We start from the raw sequence: 21924 nt of genomic DNA on the forward strand, positions 1-21924 counted from the left end.
TAGCTTTAAATTACCTTTAACCCACCTGCCTTTGCTTACTTGTGTGTTGGCACTCAGAGACTTCCTAATCTTCTAATACAGTGTTAGTGACAGAGTCAGATCTATTTTTGTCATTGCCTAACTCTCTCCAGTTCTGTGAGGTGCCTCCCCATAACTTCCACAGGACATATCATCCAAAGTAGAGATGGGGACAACTGCGCATCCTCTCTTGTTGCCACTTTTCTGGGAATTTCCCTCTAAAAAGAACCGTTTAGTCAAAACAGTCACTTTTGGCTTACTAGAGTCCTTTTCTCTGTAACAGTCTGTTCACACGATTCCAAGGGCCCACCCCTCACCTGTTCTCTGGAGACAGGAGAAGCAGATCGTGGTCCTGTGGGCTGAGCTCACACACCTCCCTACCCACAGTGCTGATGGTGTGGCTTACACAGGGCCACCTTAAGGACAGAGAGGAAACATTGGGCTCAAGCTATGATGCTCAATGCAGCCACCAAGACTTGACAATGCTGGCCTTCAGGAGGTGGTGGTATTTCTTGTTGTTTTGATTGTTGTTTCAGTGTCTGGTTTTTGAGACAAGATCTCGCTATATGGTCTAGCTGAAGTGAAACTTGGAGGCGTTTCTCCTGTCTTAGCCTACCACGTGCTGGGGTTGCAAGCGCACACCATCATGCACTGAGGTAAAGGTGAGTTTTAGAAGCGTTTTGGGTAGGAGTTTTTAGTAATAGGAACTGCCATTCCCAAAAGTGTAAGCCAATGTGTGTTAAGGGTGTGCCTCCGATTACAGAGCACACTGAGAGTCAGCAGTCAGAGGCTAACCCAAGAACTACACAACGGCCAAATCACAGCAGGCTATGTTTGCGGGATATCTAAGGATGACAGGGGTCCTGAGGGAACCACCAGTGACATGGCAGGTGGAGATCAGTGGGGACAGATGGTGGCTGAGAGGCATTAAAGAGCACGATTCAGGGAAAAGGCACGGAACCCCAGAAGAGGCCATCCATCGTGCAGATCCCCGGCCTGTCAGTTTAGCCAGTAACAAGCCATTGGGCACTTCAACTACACATGGTTCCTGAGCCACACTGGAGGCCCCAGAGAAAGCAAGGAAGAGAGACAGAAACAGTATGGCAGCGAGGAGATGCGGAAGAGCTGCAGAAGGAGGCAAAAACTAAGGGAACAGTGTTCCTAACAAACACTCACAAACACTAAAGGAACAGTGTTCCTAACACTCACAAAAACTAAGGGAACAGTGTTCCTAACACTCACAAAAACTAAGGGAACAGTGTTCCTAACACTCACAAACACTAAAGGAACAGTGTTCCTAACAAACACTCACAAAAACTAAAGGAACAGTGTTCCTAACACTCACAAACACTAAAGGAACAGTGTTCCTAACAAACACTCACAAACACTAAAGGAACAGTGTTTCTAACACTCACAAAAACTAAAGGAACAGTGTTCCTAAAAAACACTCACAAAAACTAAAGGAACAGTGTTTCTAACACTCACAAACACTAAAGGAACAGTGTTCCTAACAAACACAAACACTAAAGGAACAGTGTTCCTAACAAACACTCACAAACACTAAAGGAACAGTGTTCCTAACAAACACTCACAAACACTAAAGGAACAGTGTTCCTAACTCTCACAAGAACAAAGCCAGCAGGGCGGTTGAGTGAGGCATGAGCAAAACAAAGGCTGACAGGACATGGGAACTTGGGGTCCTTCAGGATGTCTGGGACAGAAGCCAGACAGCAGAGGACACTAATGAGCCAAGGGAGAGATAGTATCACTTGGAAGCAGTCCTCTGTCTACAGCGTGGTTCTCAGCCTTTGGGTCACGACCCCTTTGGTGTCAAACCACCCTTTCACAGAGGTCACCTAAGACCATCAGACAACACAGATATTTACACAATGAGTCATAACAGCAGTACAACTGCAGCTATGAAGTAGCCACGACAATAATTTTATGGGTGGAGCTCGCCACAATGTGCAGAACCGTATCAAAGGGTCTAAGCATGAGGAAGGTTGAGAACCACCGATCTAGAAGCTCCACCGAGGACGAAAGTGGAGGGAGGCTGGAGGACAGCAGGAAGGGGGAAACACAGAGACAGAGAAGGAAGCTATTTTTATTTCATTTTACATTCCAACCACAGTTCTCCCTCCCACCCCTCTTCCAATCCCCCCTCGCCTCCCACTCAGCCCACCCCGAGTTCACTCCTCCCATGAGGAGTCAACAAAGTCTGGCACAGTAGGTTGGGGGAGGACCAATCCCCTATCCCATGATTAACGCTGAGCATGGTGTCCCCCCATAGGAAATGGGCTCCAACAAGCTAGCTCATGTACCAGGATTGTATCATGGTCCTACTGCCAGGGGCCCCTCAGACAGTCCAAACTTCACAACTGCCTCCCACATATGGAGGGCCTAGTTCGGTCCCCTGGAGCCTCCCCAGCTGCTGGTCTAGAGTTCATGAGTTTCCATGAGCTTGGTTCAGCTGTATCTTTAGATTTCTCCATCATAATCTTGACCTCCTTTGCTCATATATTCTCTTCTCCCTCTCTTTGACCAGATTCCGGGAGCTCGGCCTGGTGCTTGGTTGCGGATCTCTGTGTCTGGTTCCATCAGTTACTGGATGAGGGCTCTGTGATGATAGTTGGGGTATTCACCAATCTGATTTCAGGGGTAGGCAAGTTCTGGCATCCTGTCCACTATTGCTAGGGGTCTTAGCTGTGGTCCTCCTTGTGGGTTCTTGAGAACTGCTCTGGCTCCAGGTTTCTCCCTAGCCCACAGTGGCTCTCTCTACTAAGGTATCTCTTTCGTTGCTCTCCCACTACATCCCTCCCCTGCTTTGTGGTGGAAATACTGGGGTCTCTGTGCCATGGGATGAGAAGACCCAGCAGTGTCTGCAGGATGCAGGGCCAGAGCTAGAGAAGGAAGATGCTCTGACTGGAAGAGGGGCCCCGCAGCCAAGGAAGACAGGCCTCCTCCAACGAGCTGGCGTGGAAGAGGAAAATGGGTGCCTCCTCCAACGAGCTGGCGTGGAAGGGGAAAGTGGTGCAAGCCAAGGGCAGGTTAACTGAAGGTAGGGAGGGAGGAAATGCCATACTGCAAAGCCCACCTAGTAAAGTTCCCGTTGAGACACATCTTGGTGAGGCCATGGCATCCATTCAATAACTGAGTGGAGATTCGAAAAGACACTGGGAGTCTATGGCCGCACATTGGCCACAACTATGCAAAGGGAAATTGTGCTGCTGGGTTCAAAGTGCAAACACAAGAGGGTGGGCTTGGATTGATTAACAGAGCCAAACAACTGCACTACAGCACCCATGGACGATAGTCTCTGCGGTGGTTTGAACACGAAAGCTCCCCACAGGTTCCTGTTCTGTGCTCTGTGTTCCCAGGTTATGGCACTCTTGTGAAGCCCCTGGGAGCCTGCCTGGCAGCAAAGCAGTCACTAGGGTGGGCCTTTGAAGTCCCCCCAACCCCACCACCACTCCACCACCACACCACCACCCCCAGCTCGACCCCCACCCCCACCCCCCAACTCAGCACTCTCCATTTCCTGGTCCCACTTTGTAAAGCAGTCACTCACAGGCTCTTGCTCCTCCTACAATATACAGGCCTGCCAGGCCTTCTCACCTTGACAGACTCTGAAATTATGAACCAAAATAAACCTATTGTCCCTTAAGCTGCTTCTGTGTAAACATCACCACAGCAGCGCAAGAATAACAGGCATGTTTTCCATTTGCTAAAAGGAGCTGGGAGACTTTGAAAGCCAAGGAATTGGGGCTATCAATATTTGGGGATTTCTACCCTACCATCTACTATTTCACCCCTGTCTAAAGCTATGAAGCCGTGAGTGCCTTGGTTATTGAAACAAGGTCCTCTTCTCTGATATATATTTTTTCATGTATTTGCAAGAAATGGCATTGTAATCACAAATTGGGGCCAGTTCTTCGAGACTCACTGTCAAAATAAAATAACCAAAAGGCATGGCTGCAAATAAGGCTCATAAATACCCCCAGATATGTGGAGAAACTTTGTTGAAGGGAGCATGAAGACCCCTGACAGTGCCTGTTTCTGCAGGCCGGGGATGGAGGTCAGAGACTGTCTTGAATGGAACTGGAGCAAGGCTTAGAGCTGCTTAGCAACCCAGGAAACCACACTGTGCATAACTGATTTCCATCCTAAACCCCAAAGAGAAATGGTCTTCTCTGTGCTTCTCATGTAGTCCGAACCAGCCGTAAATATGACAAACGCGTGTGATTAAAATTGTATATTCACGGCATGTGTTGGTTATTGTACAAAAGCATGTAGACAGTTGGTGTCACAATCCCAGCTCCCCAGGAAGCTGGGGCAGGAAGATCACTTGAAGCCAAGTTTTCAAAGTTACCCTGGACAACACGGTGAGATATTGCCCTTGAAAACATTACAAAATACAAAAAACAAAAAAAATCTAACTGCTGCTTGGATTTGTAAAGCCTCATTCCTTATTAAAGAATTTTGTTTCTGAAATAAATCTAAGCAGTGTTCACCTGATCAATCCACTGGCTGTTTACAAACCACATATAATTTAACGATGTTTAATGGTGCTGTGGATACCGTGTGAGGTTAACACACTGAGAGGTGTAGACCGAGCTCAGCATGCCTGAAGACCTCAGTGCGCATGAACCAAACCCTTCCTCACCCCCATCTCAGGCTCTGCCAGTCCCCACACCTCCTGCATCTTCCACCCTCATATCACGTGTTTACGCACTATAGCTGGACAGTTTGGCGGTGCTACTAAGTGTATTCCGATATGCAGCCATCATCGGCTTCAGAGCCCTCTCCTTACCCCAAACGGCCCCCCTCCTCTGTGCATTCCTTTAGCTCAGCAAACCTCTGGCCTGCTTTCTGTCTCTCTATTGTTTTGCTTTTCTAGAAATTTCATATAAATGAAACCATACAATAGTTGTCTTTGATGTTTAGCTTCTCCGTGTAAAATACTGTCTGCGATGACTGCCCCTGTTTTACAAGTGTGTATAATTCATCCTTTAGTTTTAGATCTCCTCTTTGGGGGCAACCCACTTTAAACCAGTTCTGCCTCCCAGGTGAAGTGTGGAAGTTTCCAGGTTTGCTGTTGGTGTATTGGTCCCCACTACAGCTTACATGGGCTGTCCTTCCCCAGCCCTAGAAGCCTTGCAGCCTCTACAGGAAGGCTTCTGCATTGGTTTACCCATTCTGTAGGAAGGGTAAATGTTTATTTGTGAAACTTCCTTTGTAGTCACTCGGTATGCAAAATACTGGATGACTGTGAAAAATGGATCTCCCATTGAGAATTAGAGTAAAAATATTGCTTGGGAAAACATTTATTAAGTATCTGTAATAAGACACTGAAGAGTCCTAAATAAATTAATAGTATATGTGGGTCCACAAAGATCCTGAGATTCAGTAAGATGCTCTGCAGAAGACAAGGCTAAGACCCTGGGGAGAAAGTTAACTTTCCCCGACTGAACATGAAGCAAGCCTGGTGCTAGCCTGGTAAGCCCCATTTTCCTCTGCACCAGAAGCCCCACCCCCAAGTTCCTCTGCAGCTCCTTGCCCTTTCCACCTCTCCCAGGTCCTGCCAGCAGGCCCCGCAGAGCTCATGTAGCTGGTGACCTCTCCCACTTCTCGCTGGACACTGCAGGACTGTGGCGGACACCGCCCGCAGACACTGTGCCCTTCGCTCTGCTCATTGTGCAGTAATGGACCAGCTGGCTTTCCTCCAGGGACTGGGCTCCAAATGCAATAAAGAAAGCAACACCACCAACATTCAGTGGCACAAATGTGACCGGAGCATCTTGCTGAAAATCATGTAGATGGCCCAGGAACATGTGAACTGAATTTCTCTCAACTCACGTGGGAAGGACTGTTATAAGTCAGAGCAGCGAGGACAGGTTGCCACGGGGCCCCGGCAGTCACAACTCTTAAGAGTTGTCATCGCTCCCGTTCCAGAGCCTCACTCTGAGTACTCCATCCTGTAAGCCAGCTTTAAGGGGCTCCTTCCTTCAGAAGTTGGCTGTATTTCTAACTGGCCGGTCCTGGCTGTCCCTATGCCCAGGCAGCAAAGCTGCCCTTTGAAGGACGAGTGCCTCTGCAACATGCACCTGCTTGGGGTTCATTCCTTCACCCATGTACTCAGCTGCTGATGTGAGCAGGGACCAAGGGAGCACGGTTATAGAATGTTCTGAGGCTCAGCTCAGCAAAGAGTATGACAGCATGAGTTTCCTTTCGGCAGAGATTGACTCTGGGCTCCAGATCCCTCTCTAGGATAATCTCAGAAGACTTTCCCATTCTTACCCACTTCCACCTGTGCAGTGGGCAGCAGGGCCCGAGGAGGCCTACAGAGGTCTTGCAGAAAAGTTCCAGTACCTCCATGAGGTTGGGCCTAAATAGGAAAAAAGAAAGAAAATGCTTAGGCAAATATATAAATTCTGCATTCTTTATTCCTGTTAGGCAAAATGCCCTCGAGGATACACAGGGAGTGTCTGTAATATTTCTATGACTGACTGTCAGTCTACAAAGACTCAGAATGCAGAGTTTAAGTGGCCCCTCTGTGGTCTTCAAGATGGTAAAGTAGAAAGGCAGGGACAAGAGTAAAAGAATGTAAGAGAACAAACAGTATTATTCTTACATTTTTATATACTCAAAACCATTTTAACATGCAAAGTCCAAAAACCATTTTAAAATGCAAGCAACTGTTTATTGGTAAGGTTTTGGTGAGCATGGCACTGGGCATTGGTAGACACTGGCTTTCTACATGACCTTGGGCAAGTGCTTCCTCCCAGCCCTTGCCCATCTGTGGCATAATGATTCAGTAAAGGAGCTCTCCCCTTGCTTTAGGTAGAGTCCCTCCTCGGTGGTCCTGCATCAGCACCACTCCCTTTATCTTCTCTTTCCCCAAAGCGACTCCAGATTACTATGCAGATCACTTCTCCCACTTTAGAGGATGCTGAAATAAAAATTAAATGAATCAGTGGTGCAGATGCACAGACCATGGTAAGTCCTCAGGAAATAGCAGACTGGCTGCCGATAGTCCCTCCTGTCCCACAAAGCAGAAGTTAGCTACTTAAGTACCTCCAGCCCTCCACACAAGTCCCAGGCCTCAGTCTGTGGAGCCAGCATGTAGCCTTTGACAAAAACCTGAAATGTCAGCGTGGGGCTTGGCAAGCATCAAAGCAGAATGTTCAGGCGCTCCGCTTTCTTTCATGTTTTATTTCCTTTAAAACTGTGGTTTTCAAATCTTAACACATACCAGAACTGCCTGCAGAATCCCTAAGAGCTCGAATTGACTCTTTCCCTCCCCAGCACTCTCATTTTGTGGGGCTGGCGTAGAAAACCAGTGAATTGTGTTCCTGCCACTGTCTCAGATGGTATGGAGGCTGCCTGAGCCCAGGGGACAACTACTTCCCCAGGTCCCAGGGCAAAGCCGACTCCAGGGCAGCTTGGCCAGGGTGACAGAAGCAGAGTGAAGGAGCCAAGTCCTATAAAGGATGAGCCACATCTCCCTGACAGGACAGCTTTTTCTCTTTTCCTCTCTTCTGACATAGTACAATGCTCCCGTAGTCACCTGAGGAGGCTCCGGAGCTGGGAGGCTGGACCTCAGGTACAGAAGGTGTGGCAAGGCAAAGGGATGAAATGTTGGCTCCAAGGACAGAGAGAGGGGAAGGGAGAGTGGAGAAAAGTCCCCAACACCCAGGACACACAAGATGGAAGGGAAGTGACAATGCAGTCAGTTCCAGACTGGGTTGCTGGGAGTGTGTTCTTGGGTGGTTTGGGGAAATGCGTAAGTTGGAAGATGCCCCTGGCTGTGTTTGTCAACACCCTTGTGCTCCAGCGGAAAAGGAGGTGGAAGATGAAGAATAGCCAGTTTCTATGAAGTGTCAGTGCCTAGGCCCGTGCTAAACGCTTTGCATATCCTATCTCCATGGAGTAGCCCTGCTCCCACTCGTACACTGCGAGTGTCGTGTCGGAGCCACACTGCCTAAGGTCTGGCCCCAGACCCTTGCCCTGAATCCTGGGTTGCTTCATAGCTTCTCCAGCTTTGTCATTTCCTGTAAGTATTGGAATTTAAAACAGACAAACTTCTTTGCTTCCCAGTTCCTCTGTCAGTAAAAGGAGTTACAGCAAAGATTCCCAAAGGAATTTTAGAGGCTCAAACATAATAACAAGGGGACACTGCTACAGGAAACATAAGGTCTTCTATGTATCTCAGCCACTAATCTAATGACTACAGTAACAGTTGCAGCCTCTGGACAGCTTCTTGAAGGCATTCACTCAGTCCTGGGAGACACTGAGTTAACACTTCATCGTATTTTAAATAAAGCTATTACCCACCAGTGTAACTAATGTTTTATTATTACTAATTCTGGAGTCATTGTAGCATGGAGCCTGAGTTTAAAAAGAATTTAATTGAAGGCCAAAACATACTAAGTAGCAAATCCCTACTTTATAAATAATTTTGTTTCCAAATTCCAAGTTGGTGTAAAAAGTTATTTTGGCTGTATTCGATTTTTCAGTGTTCGGTATAAAATGTTTTGATTGTGGCTCTGTGTGGAGTCCTGTAACACTTATAAAACACCAATAAGCACCAATTACCTTTGCACAGTGCCAAACAGCAGGCTGGAGAGTGGCTGGGCTCCCTTATTAGAGATTAAAGAAGCAAGCCCAGGTAAATTACCTGATATGCTCAGATCAGTCAGCACAACAAGGGCTGCGACAGCTCTTCAGGCCTGGATCTCTGTCCTCTACCATGCCCACAGGACATCTGAGGAAAGAAAAAAAAAAAAAACACCATCAACTTTCCCCTGCTCCCACCAAGGCATCACTTTTCTTGTGTAAGCATGTACTGGTGGTGAACTGAGAAATACCCCTGGAAAACAAAGATGGTGTCAGAGTCACAGGGACCTGCAGATCCTAGGGATGCAAGGCATAGGCCTCTAAAACACCCACCAAAAACCAGAAGGGGCTGGAGTCCTGAGTCCTTCTCGGACGTTCTAAAGTGAAAGTCTATGTCTAGTTAGTTCCAGAGCTTTTGGCAGAAGACACTGGAGGACCAAAAGGAAGACAGTTGTCAAGGGTTGGGAGGGATTTCTGGAGCACCAGAATGGGGAAAACTGTATAGAATTTTCTGATGAGTTCCAAGTCTAAATTATAGTTCACCCCTTGAAATATTATAGGTCCTAGAATCATCAACTATTAGAGCAGAATATGATAGTAATCCATTTACCATATGGAAAAAGCAGAGTTTAAAAACAAAATGTGACTTCAGAAAAGACACTATATTTCACTGTGACAAAAATAACATGTAAATAATGACATGTAAGTGCTAAACAGGACTCGGGTACAGTGGTAGATTTTCCTAAGCCATCTCACACAAAGCTCACAGTAAATGAGGGCTGAGGTTCAGAGAGGGAAGACCTCCTCAAGGCCACACATCCAAGAAATGGTAGACTCTAGATTCCCAACCAGATGTGTTGGCCTCCCAGGGTCATGTCTCCAACTCTATCAACCGTTACATCTCAATATGTACTTAAGAACTCCTGGTGAAGCCGGGCGGTGGTGGCGCATGCCTTTAATCCCAGCACTTGGGAAGCAGAGGCATTGGATCTCAGTGAGTTCGAGACCAGCCTGATCTACAAGAGCTAGTTCCAGGACAGCTTCCAAAGCCACCAAGAAACCCTGTCTCAAAATAAAACAAAGAAACAAACAAAAAACAAACAAACACACAAAAAAGAACTGTTGGTGAGAATAGTGGATATACTAGAAATTGAGAGCCTAAGAGCAAAAAAAAAAAAAAATTAAAAATTCAGACATCCTCACAAGGTTCCAGATGACACAGTGAAGACTTCAGCCACAACAGTAGCAGAGATGTGGCACATGGAGACATGACAGCATGTATCCCATCGACTGCTAACACCTGGCATGGAGGCTAACATGAAGATAGATGCTACCAGCCATGGGGAAGTCCATGGGGTGTATAGCATATCTTCTAAAGAGATGATGACTATGTGGAGAATGTTTAAGGATGTTTATAACTTTTCTCAACAGTTTTCGAGAACATTTCAAATACTGCTGTGGGCCAGAGAGACTAAAGCACAGTGACATTAACAGCTGTCTCTAAAAGACACAGTGAAGGTGAAATTCAAGTAACCTGCCTAGGACATTTCAGTAACTATCTTTATCCAGGTCCAAGAGGGTCTTTCTAAAATGTCCAAACCATCATTTTCCCCCAATACTCTTCTAAAATGTCCAAAGCATCATTTTCCCCCAATACTCACGCATGCGCTCTTTTAGTGACATGACGGTTTACAGGCTGTGAAGAACTGTTAAACGTGTGAGGCATTGTGACCGTCCTTCAGGTCCAGGAATAAGCGAAGCGAGTTATAGGTGCAGCCTTCAGAGCACTAACTGATTGACGAAGGTGTAAGGCACAAACCAAATGAACTGTAACAGAGATGGATCGAGATGGATAACTTCAAGACAAAGGGCAGGAAGGTCTGAAATTTCAAAATAGACTGGAATTTTTCTTCTGGTTGGAGAGACTGAGGAAGAAGGAGTCCAGAAGGCTGGAGGGGATGACAAGCTACAAGGTGATCTAGAGAGTATTCATGGATGTTCACTGCACAGATTGGCAGGCAAAGCCGAAGGGTAGGTTTGGAAGGGTATCGTCATCATTGTAAACAGAGAAGGACACTCACACTCAGGATGTGACCCCCTTTGTAAAGCAACACAGGGGAGAAAAGACAGGACTACATCCCAGATTTCCTGCTCCTCTTGTTACTGGCTTGGTCATGACCTGACAGAATTTATAACAGGAGTAGAAAAGGTACCCTTCAAATGTTGGAGGGGTGAATTGAAACTGTAGGGCACATGAGTATATATTAAAATCACATCAGAGAAACCAAGTACAAGAACTCATCAGAAATACTAGACTAAGGAAAGGATATAGCTCACTCCCCTAGACCCCAAAAGAAGTGGACACTCACTGCCACAATGGCCACGGCCCCATCCGCTTGTCAATTGACACCTCGTGTGTGCTCCAAAGACCAGCAGGCAGAGAACTCTTTACTGTCCCTGGGAATTCAGCTCTGAGAGGTTCATACTGATGACACAGTCTACACAACTGCATGCTGTTCACCTGTCTTCTTCACCCATCCAGACTGCCCCCATCAGTCTGCCCCTTCCGCGCCTGAACTGAGTCCTGGGCTTCTACCTCTTAGCTGGAACCTTCTCAGCGTCATTGCTCTCAATCCTATGATCCACAGCCTGACTCTACAGCTGGGACTTCTTTGTTCAGGAGACTCAGACCCCACGGTTTATAAAAGCAGATTATATTTACATTTCTATGAACTACTTCTGCAATCTCTTAAAATTCTACTGTAGCCTCTCTAGTCTTTTGTAACCACCATACTATAGCACAGATAGGTATATATAGATATATGCGTATAGAGAGATTTGCTTACTATGTGATATGTGATTGTTGTATGTGTCTTTTGCTCAATGTTGTTCTTGCTGGATGTAGTTTTTTGTGACAGGTTTTAATTACCTTTTTAAACTACATATTAACATAATATAGTATCACATTTTGATATTTTCACACATGTGAATTGTGTGCTTGTATCATATTTATCCCATATTTATCCCTCTTTCTGCTCTCTAGTTCTTTGATTGTTCTCAGTAGTTAATAATTCTGATTCATTTTTGTTCTTTCGTTTCACATTTTTAAAAATCTGTGATATTGGCCTTTGTGAGGTTGACTACTTTTCTTAAGGTGAAATACATCCATTTTCTACACCATTTCATACCAGTGATGACACATGAATAGCTGTGGTGTCTCCATATGAGAAACATTAATGACAGATTGGAGCTGCAGAGCTGGCTCCATGAACTTCCAGAGGAAGTGAGTTCAAATGGTTCACAAGTGCATGTAACTCTGTCGCAGAGGATCCAACATACTCTTCTTGCCCCTGTGGGCAGGGGCAATACATGTGGTGCAGTACATACTCTGAGGTACATGCACATACATGAAATAAACATTTTAAAATATGATCAAAACACCTCGGGACTGGAGAGATGGCTTGGTGGTTAAGAGCACTGGTTGCCCCTCCAGAGGATGCAAGATTTACTTTTAGCCCCTTTATTCTCATTAGCAATATCAAGGTTAGTTCCAGCATATTTTTACTTTGCTGTGGTAAGAGAAAACACCTTCTAAAAGTGACATGAGTACTTCTCATCTGCCTTTGCTTATATATTGGCATGTTTTTTATCTGTTGTAGAATGCTAAGAATGCAGTTGCAGAATATCGATTATCCTATATCTGACTCCTGTGTCATATACTGTCATAGTGAGATATTTCATTTTAGTACTTTTCTTGCATCATCTACTATGCAATGAATAATTAGCTATCCAATGATGATAATTTTTCAAAAATGTAAAACCAGCATATTATACAAATTATTATATGACAATATGCAAAGTATATGTTGATCTAGAAAATGTACCTAAAAGACCAGCATTGTCTGAATACTCAGGCAATATTTCCTGCTCGTATTTGGTGGTGGTGTTTTTATTTTATGTGTATGTGTATTTTTACTGCATGTGTGTCCATGCACCACATGTATAAAGTCCTTGCAGAAGTCACAAGAGGGCATTGGACTCCTTAGGATTGGAGCTGTATATGGTTTTGATCCACCATTGAGTGCTAGATATAGGTTTTAATTTGTGTATGCTTACCTTTCCTTTTCCTGGAATACACTTGACATTTGCTATCATTGTACATAGTTTTTGCATCAGGCTTAAAAACTTCTTTAGACTAAAAGGGGAATTGTAGCAGCATCTTCCTTCCCAATGTATTCGTGTTTGTGGCCACGCCGCTTTGGGCGTGGCTTCAGGTGCAGATGAACTGAAGAGAGAGCAGCATGAGGTGGCATGGTTCTCTATCTCTCTCTTCTTGGGTCACAGATTGGATTTGATCAGAAGGGCAGAGAACGGCTGTAGTAGTTCTTTGTTGTTGTCTTTGTAAGTTGTTCCCCAATAAAACATCCATTTATCATTTATCTTGCGTCTAGTGAACTCATTAACACCTGCCTTCACGTCATATGAGAGTTGGGAGCCCACTCCACATGGAGGGATGCTGTCTCAGTCTGGACACATGGGGAAGCGCCTAGGTCCTGCCCTGGATGAAATGACAGACTCTGAAGATCCCCCCAAGGAGGGCCTCACCCTCCCTGGGGAGTGATGTGGGGATTGGGCTGGGGGTGGGGGGTGGGGCTGGGGCTGGTGGAGGGAGAAGGGGGGATCTGGGATTGACATTTGAAGCATGAATTTTTCTAATTTAAATTTAAAAAAATTAAAAATTAAAATTAAAAAAAGATTGAAATTCTTAAAAACGGCTTTTGCCGCAGCCAAATGTCCAAGGAAAACGAGATCATCAGGCAAATTTGGCCTTTGAAACTGCTAAATTTTTGTGAATTTATTGCTATTTAACCAACTGTGACATTGTGGAGCGTCACAGGAACCTCTGTTTCTGATGTAGAGCAACCCGTATGCTACATAGTATAACTTTGTTTGTCTCATTCCAAGTATATTTTGGAGAAGCTGTATGGGATCACCAGCACCGCAAAGTACCCAGGCCATTATATATCCCATACCTGTGATTCCAGCCTTAGAGGACTTGAAGCAGTTTGAGTTCAAGGCCATTCTGAGCTTCAAAATGAGACCATGTCAAATGAAGAAGAAAAGGAGAAAAAGAAAAGAAAAGAAACAGATGAACATTCCAGAATGTCTGTAAAATTGCTGATTTTTTTTCTCCTCAGACACTAGCATGAAACATTTCCTGGAGTCTGTGAACTTCCATACCTAACCTAAGTGTGGAGTCACCTAGGAGAGACAGCTCCAAATGTGACTAGGGTGTTTGCAGACCAGTTTCACTGAGGAGTGACACCCACCCTGAATATGGATGGCACCATCCTCTGGACTGTAGTCCTGGACTGAATAATAAGAAACAAGAGGAATTCTGCTAAACAAGATCTGGCTTTTCCTTCTCTCTCTCCTCTCCCCCTCCCCTCTCGTACCTCTCCCCCTACCTTTCCTCTTCTCCCTCTCCCTCTACTTCTCTATCTCCTCTCCCTCTCCTCTTCTCCCTCTTCTCTCCCTCCTCTCTTCCTTTCCTCTTCTCCCTTTGCCTCCTCCTGTCCTTCTCCCTCTCCTCTCCCTCCCCTCCACTTCCCCTCTCTCCCCTCCCTTCCCGACTACTATTACCTCACACTCCTGCACCCTTGCCTTCCTGCCATGGTGTACTGAATTCCCTCTTGAGCCATGAACCAGAACACTTTCAACAGGTATTTGGTTACAGCGACCAGAAAGGTGGTTAATGCCAGACTCCATTGCTACATCTTCTACCCAAACAGACAATGCAACACTGTGGTTAAGGTTCTAGGCTGTAAGCGGATAACATTGGACAACAACTACTGTGTAAATAATTCTTAGGTTTGGCATATGTAAACTGCTATTTTTATTATGCCTTTCCTAGACCACAAAATTACACAGAATCTTTTGTTCTCATAAAAATACCTTTAAAAAACAAGTAAAGACTTCTTTATGTCTAAAATTTGAAAAAGAAAAAAAAAGGTTGCCTACCACTAAACCCATATTAAAAGAAATATTCAAGAAAGTGATTCAGACAAAGAAAAAATACTGAAGGAAATAGGAAACATACAGAAACAAAGGCACCTAATGGGTAAATATCTAAGATTGTCTTCATCATTATTTCCATTTTTAAAAAATATGGATGGCTGCTTACTCAAATAAAACCAGTGAGATGAGGGATTATAATGAATACTTAAGAAGAGTTAACGACCAAAGTAATATAAAGATGTGGAGGAGGAAAATAGAAATTACCAAAAGCTTCTTATAACACACAGGAAGAGTATAACATCAGCTGAGCTGTATAATGATAAGTTAAGCTGCAAAACAAACGGTGAAATAACAAACCAATTACAGCTATAGAATATGCTATTTCTATTTAAATTGATCTAAAATAGAGGGGGAAAATGGAACAAAGTGAGCAAAGAATAGCACAGACAGAACAAATGGAGCACTGTGACACACCAAATCCAATTGCAGTAATATTCATCTGAAATGTAAATGTCTGGGTTGGCAAAAGGGGAGAACAGGAAGTCCTCTGCCTGTACCCCATAACTCTAAGAATTTGGTAATCCCACATAGGCAATGTGTCTTACCTAGGAACATTGCAACCTACAGACCTAGCTTCAGACTCCATTCCACTCTGCTTATCCTTGAGACTACCCCATAAGCCCATAAACCCAACAAGGAGCCAATAGGAAAGAGCCTTCAGGTGCTGAAACCAGTCTGCGAAGAAAGAGAAGAGGTATTCGTTCTTTAATTGATAAACACTAACTCAAGGCTATAGGGATAGTAAGAAGCCAGCAAACAAGATGCGACAGACAACTGAAATCTGGGAAACAATGCATAAACAAAACCAGAAGTTAAATTTAAAACTAGAAACTGTAGAAATCCTAGACCTGAAGAGCATAATGGCAGATCTGAAAGACACAGAGCAAAGCTTCAGTGAAGATGAGACCACATCTTTCAAATGTTTTCAAACAATTCAAATGCAATTTATGCACTTAGAGAAACCAAAAGTGAAAAGATCATAATGTATCTATAGGATGAGATTAAACAAGCAATCACATGAACTATGGGATTTTTGGAAGGGAAGAGAAGGAGAAAGAGGCACTATGGTTATATTTTAATTTTAAACAAACGAAAATTAAAAAAGGAAGAATAGACTAAAATTTCTATACTGTGAAAGATATGCATAACCAGATTCTTGAAGCTTAAGCCTCTAAGGAAAAAACGTTAAATAATAATATCATGAGACAAAGCACAACTGTCAAAAGAGAAAGTGTCTTGAAAGTAGAAAGAGAAAAGAAATGTATACATGAGTCATAGCTGATTTACCAGCTAAAACTTTAAAAGAGATAATGGGATTATACATTCAAGGTACTAAAAACCAAATTGAAAAAAATCACAAGAATTCTATACCCAGTGAATCTATCCTCTAGAAATGAATGCAAGACAGTGATAAAGACATAAAAGACATTCACAGACTAACAAACTCTAGGTGAGTGTAGCATCATTATATGTGTCTCACAAGAAATGCATCTGCCTTGCAAGAAACGCTGAACAGAAATCTTATAGCTTCAATGGGATGAGACCAAGTAACAATATGAAAACTTCTGTAAGTATAGGGCTCACTGATATGGTAAGTTGGTGCCAGTCAACATACAAAAGAGAAGGTTCTGAATTTCATAACCCCTCAGACATTGAAATCCTGAGACCCAACTCTCCAAAGATAAAATCCTGAGTCATAATAACAAAATGCTCCAAATACTGAAATTCTGAAAGCCTACACACTGATAACTGCCATTTCCATGAAAAAATAAAAGGAACAGAAAGTTGAATTCTGGTAAAGAACTAATACTTTCTTTGATTGTGCCCATAGCAGCTGCTGAATTATTCAATCATGTATTGTCTGTGCCTCTTTCACACATAGTGTGTCAGGGAGCAAAATGAATTTGGCTCAAAGACAGTTGATGATTAGAGTCTCCTGTCAAAGCAGACTGCATAGTGAATAGAGTCTTGGTTAGTGATTCGGCTGTTGAAAGAGACAGACTTCTTATACTAACCACTAAATATAACATAGACAAACTACGGCATGCCTTACTGCAACTAGTCATTGCACTTTCAAAATTGTTCCCACTACATTTAAGTCATATACACACAATGTGTGCCCCACCAGGGAAAATCATAGAACCTAACCATTTGCTTCTGGATTATGAAATGAAAGTGAAGCATCCTAGCATTGGAATGTTTTGCAAACTTTGAATGAGAAAATAATGTTATAATGACACACATGGAATCAGATATGAGCAAGGAGTCTAAAGGTGAATTTCAATGTGTTACCAATCAGGTTTGGTTTTTTTCCCATTCAACCCTGAGTATTTGGTGGAAAATTTCAACAAGTGGATTGGCCACATGATAGAGTAATGACAAAAATTTTAATGTCAAAATGCGTCATTTGTCTGCATTGACATTCCTTCCAGCTGATGAAAATCCAGGAGCTCTTAATGAATTCAAGCCACATTTGCAAGAAGCCAGCAGAGTTACTGGCCAGTTTGAAAGTAATTATGCACAGGGTAGGGCAAGAAAGCCCTTACGCAATGGTGTTGTTTGATCACCAGTATTGTTTCCATAAAATCTGATGTCTGTATATGAGCAAATAGGGAATAGATTCCTCTGTGTTCCCAATACTACACAGAAGAGCGGCCCTAACCATGGAAAAATTACATAAGGAGTACACACATTGGTGGATACCAGTTCACAGAAAATATCTAGTAGAGTGGCATTGCAGAGCAAGAGAGAGTGAATATGTCCTTCAAGGATAGCCATGGTCTTAAAAAACAGTCAGCTATTAGCATGATGTAGGAACAGTCAATGGTTGTAAAAGGTGGTCTGTGCTAGTAGAACCACCTCATTGAATTGCCCATAACCTATGACTTACCATACTTTTTCATCATAAATTTCTTCTTAGTTCTTTATCTTATTTTATGATTTTTCTACTGTTTGTAATTATCAGCATTTCTTACCATTCTCTATGCTATACATTTCACCAATCCATTTTTCTAATAAGGGGGCTATAGATTGTAAAGACTTCTAGAGAGTTCTAATCTAATTAACTTCATGCCTTTTTTTTTTTCATTTCCTCTCTCTCTCTGATTTAACTCCATAAAAGCACATTATCATAGCATTGTCTTTGTGAGTAGGAATTCCGCTTGTTTATAAAACATTGAGATCTCTTCAGTAAATGAAGAAAGGTCATTTTTGTGTATCTACATTTGTGAACCATAAAATTTCTAGAATCACATTTTGCCTAAGTACATATTTGGTGGTGACCAACCATGAATTTATTTCGGAGACTGAGGTTCCTTTTATTAGTTCCAGGCAATTTTGTGGAAGAAGAAGACAATTTTGTAGAAGTGCCAACAAGCCAAGTGAAGTTGTGTGGGCTGGTTCATGTGTCCAAAATGTGGTGTGACATTGCAAACATTACCCAAAAGAAGGGCTCACAGATCATGCCAAAACCAAGAGATACTCCAGAGATGCTGCAAACCTCAACACAATGCCACACGGAGGCAAAAGAAACCATGGTTGTGAGACAATAGAGGGTTGGTAGAGAACACAGGAAAAACTGAGTTCCCAGACTGAAACCCTGGCCTGCTCCGACAGCCTTGAAGGCTGTTGATGGCCATCCATTACTACTGTCAGTGCAAATCATCTTTCCCAAGCTGCCAGCTCTTCTCCCCTTCAATGCAGTAAAATCTATGCTGTGTCCCTTGACCTGGGGAAGGGTCTGAGTGGGGCTCAGTTGCTGTCTGTGCTGTAACCAATATCCAAGGATGTACTAGCTGGCTCCAGGGGAGAAGCCAGAGGTTTGGAGTTCAGGGTGAGCTATCATTTTTTTCTCTGGGGTACCTGGGGTAGGTGCCGTCTGGCTTTGTGATCCATAACAACCGCTTTCGACTGATGTCCATTATCATATGACCACAGGTGACTGCACATATGAAGTTGGAGAGCACAATTATCAGCTGTAGTGATATGTATTTATACAGTTCACTTCTGAGCAATTTTCTCCATGACTGAGATTTCACTGATGGTGATCACTGAAATTCTGATAATGTCATCAGGGTACTTGAACATTATGCTTGTAAAACTCCAAATCTTTCCTTATCACCTATCTTACTGTGTATGGTGTATTCTGTGTTTCTCAAATCTTCTTTTAATGCATAGATGAATGTCTCTTAACAAATTTTAAATCATACTTAGAGGATTTTGATCTTTGGGGATTCAGGATTATTGTCTTCAGAACTTCATATTTTGGAATCATGGCCCAGCCTCAAACACAGATATAAAAATCAAGTTGAAATATGGATACTCAATAACTTACAATAGTTTGGCTTCTGACCTTAAATTTTATGATGTCATGAATTAATATCCTCCCGTTAGGATGAACAAAACCTAAAGGGAGAAATAGACTGAAATACAATAGTAGGTGATTTCAGTGCCTCCTTCCAACAACATAGGTCACCTAACAGAAAAGGAAACAATGAAACAAGTGACTGGGAACATAATGCACACTCGACTCAAGTGAGTATGCTATATTTTCCAGGGTACTGTGGAACTTAGAGAAGAAATCGGTTCTCTTTTCCCCTTTCTTTTCTTCTCATTTCTGTTGGTTTGTTTGTTTGTTTGAGGGAGGTTGGGGAGATGGGAGCAATGGTTCAGGGGTTCAGGAGTAAAGAGCACTTACTGCTCTTGCTGAGAACTGGAGTTCAGTTTCACTAGCATCCACACTGTGCAGTCCACAGCCACCTGAAGCCCCTGCTCCAGTTGTTCTGATGGTGTCTTCTGGCTTCCACTGGTACATACACATATACATATATTCATATATATATATATATATATAAACCCCACTACACACAACACACACACACACACACACACACACACACACACACAAATAAGAGAAAGTTATTTTAAAAGAAGAAAGACATTATATCAGGCATTTTCTTCAAACACAAATGAAACTATGAATCATAACAGAAGTAACTACTAAAAATTCAAAACCATGTGGAAATGAAGCAATATTCAAACAAAACAGCAAGAGAGAAATATAAAAGTATCTAAAAAGTGAAAATTAAATTAAATCAAAGCACACCAAAAGCTATGAAAAGCAGCAAAGACAATCATAAAGTGGACATTCAGATACATACTGGGTATAGTCATGCCTGCTTGTGCCCCTAGCTTTCAAGAAGCTGAAACAGGAGGCTAAAGAGTCAGAAGCTAGTCTGGGCTATACACAGGGATACCCAATGTTAAAACACCAGAACAAAACAAAAGGGAGGTAAAAAAAAGATCATGTGGCCATACATTATTTATGATTTATTAAAGCTTTCCTGAGGATTCAGAAAGCAAGGCCATCTTCAAGTTATAAAGATCAGGCAGTGATGCTACACACCTTTAATCCCAGCAGTCAGAGCTAGGTGGTGATGGTACACACCTTGAATCCCAGGACTCAGATCTCTGTTAGTTCAAGGCTACAAGTGACCTACACAAGAGTGAAGGGTAACAGAGCTCAGGCCTTTGATCTTAGCACTTGGGATCATACGCCTTTAATCCCAGCACTAGAGAGGTGGAGACAGGAGGTGAAGAAAGGAATAAAAAGGAGGAGGAGACAGAAATTCAGAGCTTTTTGCCTCTGAGGATTTGTGGATACAGGATTGCCATTTCAGTCTTGGTAGAGGTAAGATCTATTGGCTTGGCTGCTTTGCTTCTCTTATCTTCAGCTTGAAGCTTGAACCCCAGTATCTGTTTCTAGGTCTTTTATTTATCATGCTCTAAGATCACAAGCAACTTAACAATAGACTTCAAGGAACCAAATCAGAACAACAACAATGACAATAATAATAAGCTAACTTCAATAATATCAGAAGGCAAGAAATAATAAATGTTTTCCCTTCCTTACGGTGGCTGCACTTTAAACTATTAGTAGCCTAGCCACTAAGACTGTAGCCTGTTGGGGGTGGATTCCTTCCCCCAGACAGTGGTTCTGTTGTTGCCACTAAAGGTAGTTCTAACTAAATCTCTATTGTTCTGGTAAAACTCAAGATTCAAAGGCTGGGTGAAAACCTGTGAGCTCAGAGAATTAGAATAGCAATTGGCTAATTTTCTCTCTTTGCTGGTATCCTGCAAGTCACTCCCTTTCACACTGCCCCAACTGAAAACTAAAACAAAACAAGCTAAGCTCCTCCCTGCTACTTCCTGTCAACCAGTTGCTAACCCTGCCAATGTGAGCCCAGGTTAATTTTATTTTATTAATGCAAATGCAACACATCTTTACATAGTTAACGAATGCAGTATGAATGAATGTAACATTTTCGCCTGGTTAAACAAATATTCCACAATAAATAAATATTGAAGTAGAATAATTGAAATAGAGAATAGAAAGATCATGCAAAAATTAAAAAAAAAAACACCAAACTAACAATTGTCTTTCTAAAAAGACAAGTGGAAAACTCTATAAGCATCTCTTCAGGAGCAAAAAGCTTTAAGTACATTAAAGTACAGATGAAAGATTTTATCTAATACTACAGAAACACAAAGGATCATTAAGACACAACTTTGAAAACATTTATACCAACAATTAAATAACATGAGATAAATAGGTAAACGACTTACCAAGATTTAATATAAAGAAACAGAACCTCTGAAAACACACCAATAATACATAAAGAGATTTAATTAATCATTAAAAACTAGATTGACAATGGTGGCACATTCCTTTAGTTCTGGCACTCTGGAGGCAGAGATAGGTGGATCTCTGTGAGTTCAAAACCAGCCTGGTCTACAGAATGACTTCCAGGATAGCCAGGGCTACCCAGAGAAACCCTGTCTTGAAACCCATCCCCCAGCTCCCCAACCCCCCACCCCCACCCCATAGACAGTCTCTTTTATCCTGCCAGCCAGTTCTCACATAATCACACAGAGACTTATTAATTATAAATGCTCGGCCAATAGCTTAGGCTTGTTTTTAGCTAGCTCCAACTTAAATTCACCCATTTCTATTCATCTACGTGCTTCCCCAAGGTTCATTTACCCCATCTATGCACTTCCCATGCTGCTTCTTTCTGTGTCTGACTGGCATCTCCTCTTGACTCCAGAGACTCTGCCTTTCTTCCCAGCATTCTCTCTGCCCCCAAAAATCTGCCAGTCAGCTTCATATTAACAATGAGAGTAACACATCTTCACAATGTACAGAAGGATTGC

The 21924-nt window shown here is 42.9% G+C and overlaps 1 long non-coding RNA gene across 2 annotated transcripts in view; it reads right to left on the bottom strand.

Annotated features, from left to right (window-relative positions):
- The window catches only part of LOC106021249, a 41035-nt gene that overhangs the window by 7981 nt on the left and 11130 nt on the right, over positions 1-21924 (bottom strand). The window contains exons 2-4 of one of the 2 annotated variants that reach the window (XR_001196573.3): positions 8696-8782; positions 6316-6403; positions 2193-2635 (exon numbers count right to left, since the gene is read on the bottom strand). This is a non-coding gene — a long non-coding RNA (uncharacterized LOC106021249). Of the gene's footprint in view, positions 1-2192; positions 2636-6315; positions 6404-8695; positions 8783-21924 lie in introns of those variants that run through there. The other variant, XR_005878990.1, reaches the window with a different exon arrangement.

The sequence above is a fragment of the Mesocricetus auratus genome, unplaced genomic scaffold (genome assembly GCF_017639785.1).
Source record: "Mesocricetus auratus isolate SY011 unplaced genomic scaffold, BCM_Maur_2.0 Super-Scaffold_100008, whole genome shotgun sequence".
Lineage (NCBI taxonomy): Eukaryota > Metazoa > Chordata > Mammalia > Rodentia > Cricetidae > Mesocricetus > Mesocricetus auratus.